The sequence below is a fragment of the Danio rerio genome, chromosome 9 (assembly GCF_052040795.2).
Source record: "Danio rerio strain M-AB ecotype USA chromosome 9, GRCz13ab, whole genome shotgun sequence".
In the NCBI taxonomy this organism is placed as follows: Eukaryota; Metazoa; Chordata; class Actinopteri; order Cypriniformes; family Danionidae; genus Danio; species Danio rerio.
Window position 1 is genome coordinate 50,130,456 of NC_141029.1, and position 12,246 is coordinate 50,142,701.

The window sequence follows — 12,246 nt, forward strand, 5'->3', positions numbered from 1 at the left end:
GCCCAATAACTTACTTGTCCTTCTGCGGTACCCTAATGGATTATGCACTGACCATCTAAGCCACAGGCTGAGTTCGAGTGCTCCGTAGGACAGTCCGAAGCAGAGTGGCGCAGCGGAAGCGTGCTGGGCCCATAACCCAGAGGTCGATGGATCGAAACCATCCTCTGCTAAGAGAGGTTGAGCATGTCATGCATGAGAACCAGTCTTTAATGATTTTCGTAGCTCCACAGTGAAAAACAAAGTAATCTTGAACTTGCAAATCCAGCATCAAGGCTTAGAAAGAAGTCAAAATAGTCCTTCTACAGAACTGCATTTGTGTGTTAACCCAGATTAAGTGCCTCGTTCACTGGGCCGCCTTATTGTAAAGGAGAAGTATTGCGACAAGTCACTAAGTCTCCAGTTGCCCAATAACTTGCTTGTCCTTCTGCGGTACCCTAATGGATTATGCACTGACCATCTAAGCCACAGGCTGAGTTCGAGTGCCCCGTAGGACAGTCCGAAGCAGAGTGGCGCAGCGGAAGCGTGCTGGGCCCATAAAGGGTTTTCATTTACGCATATAGATACAACTTGCAAGACGTTTCGCTCAATAGGCAAAAGAATTTAAAAGTCCAGGATTTGAACAAGGACTCTCAGCTCCTCTTTTATAGATGAGATTAGATAAAATAAGAAAAAGGCAGCATCTTTCACAAGGCACCAAAGTAGTAACTGTACCTTTAAAAAAAATTTCTCTCAGCAGAGGATGGTTTTTATCCGTCGACCTCTGGGTTATGAGTCGAACACACTTCCACCGCGCCACTCTGACACTAACCACCCCAGATGGGACTCAAACCCACAATCCCAAGAATTCTCCTTCCCAATGAGGCATCCCCATGAACTAGGCATTTTTTCTAGGTTAAACGATTTGTCCTCATGCATGCAAACAATAAATTGCACTTAGTAGAGGGTGGTTGCCATACTTCACCCTCTGGTTATGGGCCACGGGAACCAATGTTTACCCCCAGGTAATTTTAAAATGACAGGCAAAGGAGCAAAGGTGGCTTTTGCAAGCAGAGTGGCGCAGCGGAAGCGTGCTGGGCCCATAACCCAGAGGTCGATGGATCGAAACCATCCTCTGCTAAGAGAGCTTGTGCATGTCATGCATGAAAACTAGTCTTTTATGATTTTGGTAGCTCGACAGTATAAAACAAAGTAATCTTGAACTTGCAAATACAGCATCAAGGCTTAGAAAGAAGTCAAAATAGTCCTTCTACAGAACTGCATTTGTGTGTTAACCCAGATTAAGTGCCTTGTTCATAGGGCCGCCTCATTGTAAAGGAAAAGTATTGCGACGAGTCACTAAGTCTCCAGTTGCCCAATAACTTGCTTGTCCTTTTGCTGTACCCTAATGGATTATGCACTGACCATTTAAGCCACAGGCTGAGTTCGAGCACCCCTAGAGGCAGACCAAAGCAGAGTGGCGCAGCGGAAGCGTTCTGGGCCCATAACCCAGAGGTCGATGGGTTGAAACCATCCTGTGCTAAGAGAGAATGCATATGTCATGCATGAAAACTAGTCTTTTATGATTTTCGTAGCTCGACAGTGAAAAACAAAGTAATCTTGAACTTGCAAATACAGCATCAAGGCTTAGAAAGTAGTCAAAATAGTCCTTCTACAGAACTGCATTTGTGTGTTAATCCAGATTAAATTGCCCAATAACTTGCTTGTCCTTCTGCGGTACCCTAATAGATTATGCACTGACACTCTAATCCACGGGCTGAGTTCGAGTGCCCCATAGGGCAGTCCGAAGCAGAGTGGCGCAGCGGAAGCGTGCTGGGCCCATAACCCAGAGGTCGATGGATCGAAACCATCCTCTGCTAAGAGAGCATGCATATGTCATGCATGAAATCTAGTCTTTTATGATTTTTGTAGCTCGACAGTATAAAACAAAGTACTCTTGAACTCGCAAATACAGCATCAAGGCTTAGAAAGAAGTCAAAATAGTCCTTCTACAGAACTGCATTTGTGTGTTAACCCAGATTAAGTGCCTTGTTCATAGGGCCGCCTCAATGTAAAGGAGAAGTATTGCGACAAGTCACTAAGTCTCCAGTTGCCCAATAACTTGCTTGTCCTTTTGCTGTACCCTAATGGATTATGCACTGACCATTTAAGCCACAGGCTGAGTTCGAGCGCCCCTAGAGGCAGACCAAAGCAGAGTGGCGCAGCGGAAGCGTGCTGGGCCCTTAAAGGGTTTTCATTTACGCATATAGATACAACTTGCAAGACGTTTCGCTCAATAGGCAAAAGAATTTAAAAGTCCAGGATTTGAACAAGGACTCTCAGCTCCTCTTTTATAGATGAGATTAGATAAAATAAGAAAAAGGCAGCAGCTTTCACAAGGCACCCAAGTAGTAACTGTACCTTTAAAAAAAAAGCTCTCTCAGCAGAGGGTGGTTTTTATCCATCGACCTCTGGGTTATGAGTCAAACACACTTCCACTGCGCCACTCTGACATGAACCACCCCAGATGGGGCTCGAACCCACAATCCCTGGCTTAGGAGGCCAGTGCCTTATCCATTAGGCCACTGGGGCAGGACACAGAGAGCAACGGGCAGCTGGAGGGTCGGTGACATGTCCCAAGAATTCTCCTTTCCAATGAGGCATCCCAATGTACTAGGCAATTTTTCTAGGTTAAACGATTTGTCCTCATGCATGCAAACAATAAATTGCACTTAATAGAGGGTGGTTGCCATACTTCACCCTCTGGTTATGGGCCAAGGGAACCAATGTTTACACCCAGGTCATTTTAAAATGACAGGCAAAGGAGCAAAGGTGACTTTTGCAAGCAGAGTGGCGCAGCGGAAGCGTGCTGGGCCCATAACCCAGAGGTCGATGGATCGAAACCATCCTCTGCTAAGAGAGGTTGCGCATGTCATGCATGAGAACTAGTCTTTTATGATTTTGGTAGCTCGACAGTATAAAACAAAGTACTCTTGAACTCGCAAATACAGCATCAAGGCTTAGAAAGAAGTCAAAATAGTCCTTCTACAGAACTGCTTTTGTGTGTTAACCCAGATTAAGTGCCTTGTTCATAGGGCCGCCTCATTGTAAAGGAAAAGTATTGCGACGAGTCACTAAGTCTCCAGTTGCCCAATAACTTGCTTGTCCTTTTGCTGTACCCTAATGGATTATGCACTGACCATTTAAACCACAGGCTGAGTTTGAGCACCCCTAGAGGCAGACCAAAGCAGAGTGGCGCAGCGAAAGCGTTCTGGGCCCATAACCCAGAGGTCGATGGGTTGAAACCATCCTCTGCTAAGAGAGAATGCATATGTCATGCATGAAAACTAGTCTTTTATGATTTTCGTAGCTCGACAGTGAAAAACAAAGTAATCTTGAACTTGCAAATACAGCATCAAGGCTTAGAAAGAAGTCAAAATAGTCCTTCTACAGAACTGCATGTGTGTGTTAACCCAGATTAAATTGCCCAATAACTTACTTGTCCTTCTGCGGTACCCTAATGGATTATGCACTGACCATCTAAGCCACAGGCTGAGTTCGAGTGCCCCGTAGGACAGTCCGAAGCAGAGTGGCGCAGCGGAAGCGTGCTGGGCCCATAAAGGGTTTTCATTTACACATATAGATACAACTTGCAAGACGTTTCGCTCAATAGGCAAAAGAATTTAAAAGTCCAGGATTTGAACAAGGACTCTCAGCTCCTCTTTTATAGATGAGATTAGATAAAATAAGAAAAAGGCAGCAGCTTTCACAAGGCACCAAAGTGGTAACTGTACCTTTAAAAAAATCTCTCTCAGCAGAGGATGGTTTTTATCCATCAACCTCTGGGTTATGGGCCAAACACACTTCCGTCACGCCACACTGATACAAACCACCGCAGATGGGACTTGAACCCACAATCCCTGGCTTAGGAGGTCAGTGTCTTATCCATTAGGCCACTGGGGCAGGACAAAGAGAGCAACGGGCAGCTGGAGGGTCAGTGACATGTACCAAGAATTCTCCTTCCCAATGAGGCATCCCATGAACTAGGCATTTTTTTCTAGGTTAAACGATTTGTCCTCATGCATGCAAACAATAAATTGCACTTAGTAGAGGGTGGTTGCCATACTTCACCCTCTGGTTATGGGCCAAGGGAACCAATGTTTACCCCCAGGTAATTTTAAAATGACAGGCAAAGGAGCAAAGGTGGCTTTTGCAAGCAGAGTGGCGCAGCGGAAGCGTGCTGGGCCCATAACCCAGAGGTCGATGGATCGAAACCATCCTCTGCTAAGAGAGCTTGCGCATGTCATGCATGAAAACTAGTCTTTTATGATTTTGGTAGCTCGACAGTATAAAACAAAGTACTCTTGAACTCACAAATACAGCATCAAGGCTTAGAAAGAAGTCAAAATAGTCCTTCTACAGAACTGCATTTGTGTGTTAACCCAGATTAAGTGCCTTGTTCATAGGGCCGCCTCAATGTAAAGGAGAAGTATTGCGACAAGTCACTAAGTCTCCAGTTGCCCAATAACTTGCTTGTCCTTATGCGGTACCCTAATGGATTATGCACTGACCATTTAAGCCACAGGCTGAGTTCGAGCACCCCTAGAGGCAGACCAAAGCAGAGTGGCGCAGCGGAAGCGTTCTGGGCCCATAACCCAGAGGTCGATGGGTTGAAAACATCCTCTGCTAAGAGAGAATGCATATGTCATGCATGAAAACTAGTCTTTTATGATTTTCGTAGCTCGACAGTGAAAAACAAAGTAACCTTGAACTTGCAAATACAGCATCAAGGCTTAGAAAGAAGTCAAAATAGTCCTTCTACAGAACTGCATGTGTGTGTTAACCCAGATTAAATTGCCCAATAACTTACTTGTCCTTCTGCGGTACCCTAATGGATTATGCACTGACCATCTAAGCCACAGGCTGAGTTTGAGCACCCCTAGAGGCAGACCAAAGCAGAGTGGCGCAGCGGAAGCGTTCTGGGCCCATAACCCAGAGGTCGATGGATCGAAACCATCCTCTGCTAAGAGAGCATGCATATGTCATGCATGAAAACTAGTCTTTTATGATTTTGGTAGCTCGACAGTATAAAACAAAGTACTCTTGAACTCGCAAATACAGCATCAAGGCTTAGAAAGAAGTCAAAATAGTCCTTCTACAGAACTGCATTTGTGTGTTAACCCAGATTAAGTGCCTTGTTCATAGGGCCGCCTCAATGTAAAGGAGAAGTATTGCGACAAGTCACTAAGTCTCCAGTTGCCCAATAACTTGCTTGTCCTTTTGCTGTACCCTAATGGATTATGCACTGACCATTTAAGCCACAGGCTGAGTTCGAGCGCCCCTAGAGGCAGACCAAAGCAGAGTGGCGCAGCGGAAGCGTGCTGGGCCCTTAAAGGGTTTTCATTTACGCATATAGATACAACTTGCAAGACGTTTCGCTCAATAGGCAAAAGAATTTAAAAGTCCAGGATTTGAACAAGGACTCTCAGCTCCTCTTTTATAGATGAGATTAGATAAAATAAGAAAAAGGCAGCAGCTTTCACAAGGCACCAAAGTAGTAACTGTACCTTTAAAAAAATCTCTCTCAGCAGAGGATGGTTTTTATCCATCAACCTCTGGGTTATGGGCCAAACACACTTCCGTCACGCCACACTGATACAAACCACCGCAGATGTGACTTGAACCCACAATCCCTGGCTTAGGAGGTCAGTGTCTTATCCATTAGGCCACTGGGGCAGGACACAGAAAGCAACGGGCAGCTGGAGGGTCGGTGACATGTCCCAAGAATTCTCCTTTCCAATGAGGCATCCCAATGTACTAGGCAATTTTTCTAGGTTAAACGATTTGTCCTCATGCATGCAAACAATAAATTGCACTTAATAGAGGGGGGTTGCCATACTTCACCCTCTGGTTATGGGCCAAGGGAACCAATGTTTACACCCAGGTCATTTTAAAATGACAGGCAAAGGAGCAAAGGTGGCTTTTGCAAGCAGAGTGGCACAGCGGAAGCGTGCTGGGCCCATAACCCAGAGGTCGATGGATCGAAACCATCCTCTGCTAAGAGAGCATGCATATGTCATGCATGAAAACTAGTCTTTTATGATTTTGGTAGCTCGACAGTATAAAACAAAGTACTCTTGAACTCGCAAATACAGCATCAAGGCTTAGAAAGAAGTCAAAATAGTCCTTCTACAGAACTGCATTTGTGTGTTAACCCAGATTAAGTGCCTTGTTCATAGGGCCGCCTCAATGTAAAGGAGAAGTATTGCGACAAGTCACTAAGTCTCCAGTTGCCCAATAACTTGCTTGTCCTTTTGCTGTACCCTAATGGATTATGCACTGACCATTTAAGCCCGAGGTGCTGAGTTCGAGCACCTCTAAAGGCAGACCAAAGCAGAGTGGCGCAGCGGAAGCGTTCTGGGCCCATAACCCAGAGGTCGATGGGTTGAAACCATACTCTGCTAAGAGAGAATGCATATGTCATGCATGAAAACTAGTCTTTTATGATTTTCGTAGCTCGACAGTGAAAAACAAAGTAATCTTGAACTTGCAAATACAGCATCAAGGCTTAGAAAGAAGTCAAAATAGTCCTTCTACAGAACTGCATTTGTGTGTTAACCCAGATTAAGTGCCTCGTTCACTGGGCCGCCTTATTGTAAAGGAGAAGTATTGCGACAAGTCACTAAGTCTCCAGTTGCCCAATAACTTACTTGTCCTTCTGCGGTACCCTAATGGATTATGCACTGACCATCTAAGCCACAGGCTGAGTTCGAGTGCCCCGTAGGACAGTCCGAAGCAGAGTGGCGCAGCGGAAGCGTGCTGTGCCCATAACCCAGAGGTTGATGGGTTGAAACCATCCTCTGCTAAGAGAGAATGCATATGTCATGCATGAAAACTAGTCTTTTATGATTTTCGTAGCTCGACAGTGAAAAACAAAGTAATCTTGAACTTGCAAATACAGCATCAAGGCTTAGAAAGAAGTCAAAATAGTCCTACTACAGAACTGCATGTGTGTGTTAACCCAGATTAAATTGCCCAATAACTTACTTGTCCTTCTGCGGTACCCTAATGGATTATGCACTGACCATCTAAGCCACAGGCTGAGTTCGAGTGCCCCGTAGGACAGTCCGAAGCAGAGTGGCGCAGCGGAAGCGTGCTGGGCCCATAACCCAGAGGTCGATGGATCGAAACCATCCTCTGCTAAGAGAGGTTGAGCATGTCATGCATGTGAACCAGTCTTTAATGATTTTCGTAGCTCGACAGTGAAAAACAAAGTAATCTTGAACTTGCAAATACAGCATCAAGGCTTAGAAAGAAGTCAAAATAGTCCTTCTACAGAACTGCATTTGTGTGTTAACCCAGATTAAGTGCCTCGTTCACTGGGCCGCCTTATTGTAAAGGAGAAGTATTGCGACAAGTCACTAAGTCTCCAGTTGCCCAATAACTTGCTTGTCCTTCTGCGGTACCCTAATGGATTATGCACTGACCATTTAAGCCACAGGCTGAGTTCGAGCACCCCTAGAGGTACACCAAAGCAGAGTGGTGCAGCGGAAGCGTTCTGGGCCCATAACCCAGAGGTCGATGGGTTGAAACCATCCTCTGCTAAGAGAGAATGCATATGTCATGCATGAAAACTAGTCTTTTATGATTTTCGTAGCTCGACAGTGAAAAACAAAGTAATCTTGAACTTGCAAATACAGCATCAAGGCTTAGAAAGAAGTCAAAATAGTCCTTCTACAGAACTGCATGTGTGTGTTAACCCAGATTAAATTGCCCAATAACTTACTTGTCCTTCTGCGGTACCCTAATGGATTATGCACTGACCATCTAAGCCACAGGCTGAGTTCGAGTGCCCCGTAGGACAGTCCGAAGCAGAGTGGCGCAGCGGAAGCGTGCTGGGCCCATAACCCAGAGGTCGATGGATCGAAACCATCCTCTGCTAAGAGAGGTTGAGCATGTCATGCATGTGAACCAGTCTTTAATGATTTTCGTAGCTCGACAGTGAAAAACAAAGTAATCTTGAACTTGCAAATACAGCATCAAGGCTTAGAAAGAAGTCAAAATAGTCCTTCTACAGAACTGCATTTGTGTGTTAACCCAGATTAAGTGCCTCGTTCACTGGGCCGCCTTATTGTAAAGGAGAAGTATTGCGACAAGTCACTAAGTCTCCAGTTGCCCAATAACTTGCTTGTCCTTCTGCGGTACCCTAATGGATTATGCACTGACCATTTAAGCCACAGGCTGAGTTCGAGCACCCCTAGAGGTACACCAAAGCAGAGTGGCGCAGCGGAAGCGTTCTGGGCCCATAACCCAGAGGTCGATGGGTTGAAACCATCCTCTGCTAAGAGAGAATGCATATGTCATGCATGAAAACTAGTCTTTTATGATTTTCGTAGCTCGACAGTGAAAAACAAAGTAATCTTGAACTTGCAAATACAGCATCAAGGCTTAGAAAGAAGTCAAAATAGTCCTTCTACAGAACTGCATGTGTGTGTTAACCCAGATTAAATTGCCCAATAACTTACTTGTCCTTCTGCGGTACCCTAATGGATTATGCACTGACCATCTAAGCCACAGGCTGAGTTCGAGTGCCCCGTAGGACAGTCCGAAGCAGAGTGGCGCAGCGGAAGCGTGCTGGGCCCATAACCCAGAGGTCGATGGATCGAAACCATCCTCTGCTAAGAGAGGTTGAGCATGTCATGCATGTGAACCAGTCTTTAATGATTTTCGTAGCTCGACAGTGAAAAACAAAGTAATCTTGAACTTGCAAATACAGCATCAAGGCTTAGAAAGAAGTCAAAATAGTCCTTCTACAGAACTGCATTTGTGTGTTAACCCAGATTAAGTGCCTCGTTCACTGGGCCGCCTTATTGTAAAGGAGAAGTATTGCGACAAGTCACTAAGTCTCCAGTTGCCCAATAACTTGCTTGTCCTTCTGCGGTACCCTAATGGATTATGCACTGACCATTTAAGCCACAGGCTGAGTTCGAGCACCCCTAGAGGTACACCAAAGCAGAGTGGCGCAGCGGAAGCGTTCTGGGCCCATAACCCAGAGGTCGATGGGTTGAAACCATCCTCTGCTAAGAGAGAATGCATATGTCATGCATGAAAACTAGTCTTTTATGATTTTCGTAGCTCGACAGTGAAAAACAAAGTAATCTTGAACTTGCAAATACAGCATCAAGGCTTAGAAAGAAGTCAAAATAGTCCTTCTACAGAACTGCATGTGTGTGTTAACCCAGATTAAATTGCCCAATAACTTACTTGTCCTTCTGCGGTACCCTAATGGATTATGCACTGACCATCTAAGCCACAGGCTGAGTTCGAGTGCCCCGTAGGACAGTCCGAAGCAGAGTGGCGCAGCGGAAGCGTGCTGGGCCCATAACCCAGAGGTCGATGGATCGAAACCATCCTCTGCTAAGAGAGGTTGAGCATGTCATGCATGTGAACCAGTCTTTAATGATTTTCGTAGCTCGACAGTGAAAAACAAAGTAATCTTGAACTTGCAAATACAGCATCAAGGCTTAGAAAGAAGTCAAAATAGTCCTTCTACAGAACTGCATTTGTGTGTTAACCCAGATTAAGTGCCTCGTTCACTGGGCCGCCTTATTGTAAAGGAGAAGTATTGCGACAAGTCACTAAGTCTCCAGTTGCCCAATAACTTGCTTGTCCTTCTGCGGTACCCTAATGGATTATGCACTGACCATTTAAGCCACAGGCTGAGTTCGAGCACCCCTAGAGGTACACCAAAGCAGAGTGGCGCAGCGGAAGCGTTCTGGGCCCATAACCCAGAGGTCGATGGGTTGAAACCATCCTCTGCTAAGAGAGAATGCATATGTCATGCATGAAAACTAGTCTTTTATGATTTTCGTAGCTCGACAGTGAAAAACAAAGTTATCTTGAACTTGCAAATACAGCATCAAGGCTTAGAAAGAAGTCAAAATAGTCCTTCTACAGAACTGCATGTGTGTGTTAACCCAGATTAAATTGCCCAATAACTTACTTGTCCTTCTGCGGTACCCTAATGGATTATGCACTGACCATCTAAGCCACAGGCTGAGTTCGAGTGCCCCGTAGGACAGTCCGAAGCAGAGTGGCGCAGCGGAAGCGTGCTGGGCCCATAACCCAGAGGTCGATGGATCGAAACCATCCTCTGCTAAGAGAGGTTGAGCATGTCATGCATGAGAACCAGTCTTTAATGATTTTCGTAGCTCCACAGTGAAAAACAAAGTAATCTTGAACTTGCAAATCCAGCATCAAGGCTTAGAAAGAAGTCAAAATAGTCCTTCTACAGAACTGCATTTGTGTGTTAACCCAGATTAAGTGCCTCGTTCACTGGGCCGCCTTATTGTAAAGGAGAAGTATTGCGACAAGTCACTAAGTCTCCAGTTGCCCAATAACTTGCTTGTCCTTCTGCGGTACCCTAATGGATTATGCACTGACCATCTAAGCCACAGGCTGAGTTCGAGTGCCCCGTAGGACAGTCCGAAGCAGAGTGGCGCAGCGGAAGCGTGCTGGGCCCATAAAGGGTTTTCATTTACGCATATAGATACAACTTGCAAGACGTTTCGCTCAATAGGCAAAAGAATTTAAAAGTCCAGGATTTGAACAAGGACTCTCAGCTCCTCTTTTATAGATGAGATTAGATAAAATAAGAAAAAGGCAGCATCTTTCACAAGGCACCAAAGTAGTAACTGTACCTTTAAAAAAAATTTCTCTCAGCAGAGGATGGTTTTTATCCGTCGACCTCTGGGTTATGAGTCGAACACACTTCCACCGCGCCACTCTGACACTAACCACCCCAGATGGGACTCAAACCCACAATCCCAAGAATTCTCCTTCCCAATGAGGCATCCCCATGAACTAGGCATTTTTTCTAGGTTAAATGATTTGTCCTCATGCATGCAAACAATAAATTGCACTTAGTAGAGGGTGGTTGCCATACTTCACCCTCTGGTTATGGGCCACGGGAACCAATGTTTACCCCCAGGTAATTTTAAAATGACAGGCAAAGGAGCAAAGGTGGCTTTTGCAAGCAGAGTGGCGCAGCGGAAGCGTGCTGGGCCCATAACCCAGAGGTCGATGGATCGAAACCATCCTCTGCTAAGAGAGCTTGTGCATGTCATGCATGAAAACTAGTCTTTTATGATTTTGGTAGCTCGACAGTATAAAACAAAGTAATCTTGAACTTGCAAATACAGCATCAAGGCTTAGAAAGAAGTCAAAATAGTCCTTCTACAGAACTGCATTTGTGTGTTAACCCAGATTAAGTGCCTTGTTCATAGGGCCGCCTCATTGTAAAGGAAAAGTATTGCGACGAGTCACTAAGTCTCCAGTTGCCCAATAACTTGCTTGTCCTTTTGCTGTACCCTAATGGATTATGCACTGACCATTTAAGCCACAGGCTGAGTTCAAGCACCCCTAGAGGCAGACCAAAGCAGAGTGGCGCAGCGGAAGCGTTCTGGGCCCATAACCCAGAGGTCGATGGGTTGAAACCATCCTCTGCTAAGAGAGAATGCATATGTCATGCATGAAAACTAGTCTTTTATGATTTTCGTAGCTCGACAGTGAAAAACAAAGTAATCTTGAACTTGCAAATACAGCATCAAGGCTTAGAAAGAAGTCAAAATAGTCCTTCTACAGAACTGCATGTGTGTGTTAACCCAGATTAAATTGCCCAATAACTTACTTGTCCTTCTGCGGTACCCTAATGGATTATGCACTGACCATCTAAGCCACAGGCTGAGTTCGAGTGCCCCGTAGGACAGTCCGAAGCAGAGTGGCGCAGCGGAAGCGTGCTGGGCCCATAAAGGGTTTTCATTTACACATATAGATACAACTTGCAAGACGTTTCGCTCAATAGGCAAAAGAATTTAAAAGTCCAGGATTTGAACAAGGACTCTCAGCTCCTCTTTTATAGATGAGATTAGATAAAATAAGAAAAAGGCAGCAGCTTTCACAAGGCACCAAAGTGGTAACTGTACCTTTAAAAAAATCTCTCTCAGCAGAGGATGGTTTTTATCCATCAACCTCTGGGTTATGGGCCAAACACACTTCCGTCTCGCCACACTGATACAAACCACCGCAGATGGGACTTGAACCCACTGGGGCAGGACAAAGAGAGCAACGGGCAGCTGGAGGGTCAGTGACATGTACCAAGAATTCTCCTTCCCAATGAGGCATCCCATGAACTAGGCATTTTTTCTAGGTTAAACGATTTGTCCTCATGCATGCAAACAATAAATTGCACTTAGTAGAGGGTGGTTGCCA

At 45.3% G+C, this 12,246-nt stretch overlaps 2 protein-coding genes and 1 non-coding gene across 5 annotated transcripts in view; all 3 read right to left on the reverse strand.

The window, feature by feature from the left end:
- The window catches only part of phgdh (phosphoglycerate dehydrogenase), a 722,740-nt gene that overhangs the window by 667,625 nt on the left and 42,869 nt on the right, over positions 1-12,246 (reverse strand). The window lies entirely within an intron of this gene.
- Positions 1-12,246, reverse strand: part of klhl23 (kelch-like family member 23) — a 45,056-nt gene that overhangs the window by 23,039 nt on the left and 9,771 nt on the right. The gene's annotated exons all lie outside the window — the stretch shown is intronic.
- On the reverse strand, positions 2,496-2,568 carry trnar-ccu (transfer RNA arginine (anticodon CCU)). The gene has a single exon. It is a non-coding gene; the product is annotated as a tRNA-Arg (tRNA).